A 3,711-nucleotide genomic window follows, 5' to 3' on the forward strand; every position below is an offset into this window, starting at 1 on the left:
TATTCAGCTCTCATAGCAATTCAATACATTTCCACAACAATCAAACATATGTTATTCAATTGAAATACGTTTATTTGCATATGAACTTACCTCAGAAATGAGAACAGCTAAACGAGTCGATTACTCTACAACCTTCGACTTTCCTTGATCTAATTCCGATTTCTTTTGGTCTTGATCTATATAAATTTAGATTTCACTAATTTAATCACACATTTATTCATTTCAATCCACAAACAAATAATTAGGGAATTTTACACTTTATCCCCTAAAATTTCACATTTTGACATTTTAGTCCCTATTTCATAAAATCACAAAATACACATAATTTCACATTTCTCATGCTTAGTCGAATATTCATATAGTCTCTAGTAGCCCATAACTTTCACTTATTTCAAAATTTTAACCCTTCAATTTCTCATTTCACAAATTAGCCCATAATAATCAAATTAATCAAAAATCTTAATACAAAACATATTAACCCAACACATATATTTCATTTTTCATCAATTAACTACACAAAACTCATGGATTCATCCATGGCATATCTTAAAATCATCATCAAATTCAAAAATTCAAGCATGGGCTAGCTAGAGTACTAAGCAACAATCACAAAAAATAGAAATCATCAAAAATGGATCAAAAATCACATACCAATTAGCCAAGTGTCGAATGTTTGAAGGCTTAGAAACCCTATTTTTCTTTCTACAAATTCAGCCAGATGATGAATATTAGCTAATTTAATGTTTTGTTTTATTTAATGCACATCAGTAAACCATTTACCAATTTAACCTTAATTATAACATTAATAATCCACTAACTCATGTCTAACTTTGTCCATGCATTAATCCAAGGGTCCATTTACAACATAAGGACCTTACATTTAATATATCAAAGCAATTCGACACTTATTCATGTAGCACACTACTTTTGCATTTTCTGTGATTTAGTCATTTTGCCAAATTGGACACTCAAACGATAAAATTAATTCACGAAATTTTCACACATATCATATAACATATTGTAAACACGAAAAATAAAATTAAAATATTTTTCTGACTCAGATTTGTGGTCCCAAAACCACTATTCTGACTAGGGTCTAAACAAAGCTGTACAGACAACGGCCAGATCACAGGCCCATGGGGCTAACCGTGTGTCACACACGGCCTAGACACACACCCGTGTATCTACCCGTGTGGACAAAAACAAGGCTATTTACCAAGCTATTTTACCACCCTCACTTGCTCACATCTACACAACATCACATGGCGCAAATTAAAGCATGTAAGAACAACCAAACAATCACAACCAAGATAAAAACATGTCATTCTCATACCATTATTAATCATGCTTAAAACATTAACCTCTCCATATCAAATTATGCAAGATTCTCACATTCACAAATGACAACATTAGCCATTATATACAAAATGAACCATGAACCATTATAAGCCAACACATATGACCAAAAGACCAAGTCCCTATACATGCCATAAACTCAAAATACTTGAATTCATTAATACCCAAAATGATAGCTTGATAGTGTGATAGGATCTTCGGCGACCTCTAACCCGAGCTAGCTTGACGGCACTATAAAACATGGGAAAGGAATGGGTAAGCTATATAGCTTAGTAAGTCCGTACGAAGATAATAAGCGACTTTTACCAATCTTTTATCAAGTCCAACAATTTAAACACAAGATAATATAAATTGCTATGAATCTCACAGTTATAATTTTAGTTAGTCACAATGTTTACTCTATCAACTTATAAGCATAATTTAACATATTTTGGCATTAGCTTAACAACCGTAATCTCTCCTTTGTAACATATTACAACAATTAACAAATCATTTCAAACCTCATAGTAAACATGCACATTGATTATGTGTACTCATATTTCCAAGCATATATCTTAATATCTTTCAATTACCTAAACTTTTATCTTTCAGTACTTTCATAACCATTTTAATAGGAAAATATGCCAATCTTTCCTTATTCTCATATCCGATAAATTGCAATTTAAGTGAATAAAACACGCTATTTCATAACTAAATTTGCCCCGAAAGCGAATCACATGATATTCAACCAAATTTATCATGAATTTCATACATCACAAGTATAGACCAATAATCACAAGGATTTCACAAAGTCATTCTCGTGGAAATCATGAACTCACAATTTCATGAAGTTAATGCTTACAAACTTTACATACATACCTATACCAATTCATAATACTTACATGCTCTTTCTCTTCTTTGACATACCCATTAAATTATCGTTGAACCACTTGGAATACTAAAGGATGCTCAGGAATCTCGTACTCACAGTACCGTACCAATGCCATATCCCAAATATGGTCTTACATGTAATATCGTATCGATGCCAATAGCCCATCTATGGTCTTACACGAAGTTCATATCGATGCCATATCCCATAAATGGTCTTACATGTAATCTTAGTAACCCTAATGTCATGACATTTGTATTCTATCTATTCCTAAGGTTCAATTGAGACTTTCGCTGTATCGAATCTCTATTAGTCATTTCTGTAGTATCGTACTCAATAGCATTCATATTTCATTTCAATAATATAACATTTATCACAATTATATCAATTAAGCATTTATACATATATAATTTAATGCTTAATAAACATACGAACTTACCTCGGCATAAAAATGGCGAAAAAGGCCTAACCGTTAAAGACTCGTTTTTCTCCCGTTCTAATTCTGAACCTCATTTTTCTTGATATATATTATCACATTTAACTTATTTAACCATTATACTATTAAAATCAGCCAAAAATCACATTATGGAAAAAATTATATTTTTGCCCCTAAAGTTTGACATTTTTACAATTTTAGTCCCTAGGCTTGTAAAATGAAATGTACTGAATTTCATCAATACCCATGCCTAGACGAACCTTTTACATGCTTATAGCAACCTGCATTTTTCTTTTATTTGCATTTTAACACCCATTTTACAACTTTTTACAAATAGGTCCTTTCAGGCATTTTTATCGAAAATCACTTAGCAAAAGTCGTTTATCAAACAACTAACATGCATTTTCTACCATTAAACATGAAAATACACAAATATCCATCATGGGTAAAATTTTAGACCTTTATTATTTCTTAAATTAGTGGTAATAATAGATAGATCATGTTACGAGGATTTCAAAAACATAAAAATCATTAAAAACGGGTTTAGAACGGACTTACAATCGAGCTTGGAAGCTTGAAAAACCATAGCCATGGTTTCTTCTTGGTACATTTGGCCATGGGGTAGAAGATGAGAAAAAATTGGCTTTTAATTTGGCTTTTTAATTCATTTAATTACCAAATTACTAAAATGCCCTAAATGAAAAACTTTAGAAACATACCTAACCATGTATTTTGTCCAAAAACTTAACCAATGGTCTAATTACCATTTATGGACCTCCAATTTAAAATTTCATTGCAATTAGACACCTCTAGCATGTGGAACTCAGTTTTTGCACTTTTTACAATTTATTTCTCTTGACTAAATTGAGTGCCCAAACGTCAAAATTTTTGAACGAGATTTTCACTAAATCATTCCATAAAATTGTAGACCGTAAAAATATAATAAAATTAAAATTTTTGGAGTAAAATTTGTGGTCCCAAAACCACTGTTCCGACTAGACCTAAAATCGGGCTGTTACATGTTCTTTGATGATTCAGGGTTATAGCTTTC

This window comes from Gossypium arboreum, chromosome 2 (genome assembly GCF_025698485.1).
Source record: "Gossypium arboreum isolate Shixiya-1 chromosome 2, ASM2569848v2, whole genome shotgun sequence".
Lineage (NCBI taxonomy): Eukaryota > Viridiplantae > Streptophyta > Magnoliopsida > Malvales > Malvaceae > Gossypium > Gossypium arboreum.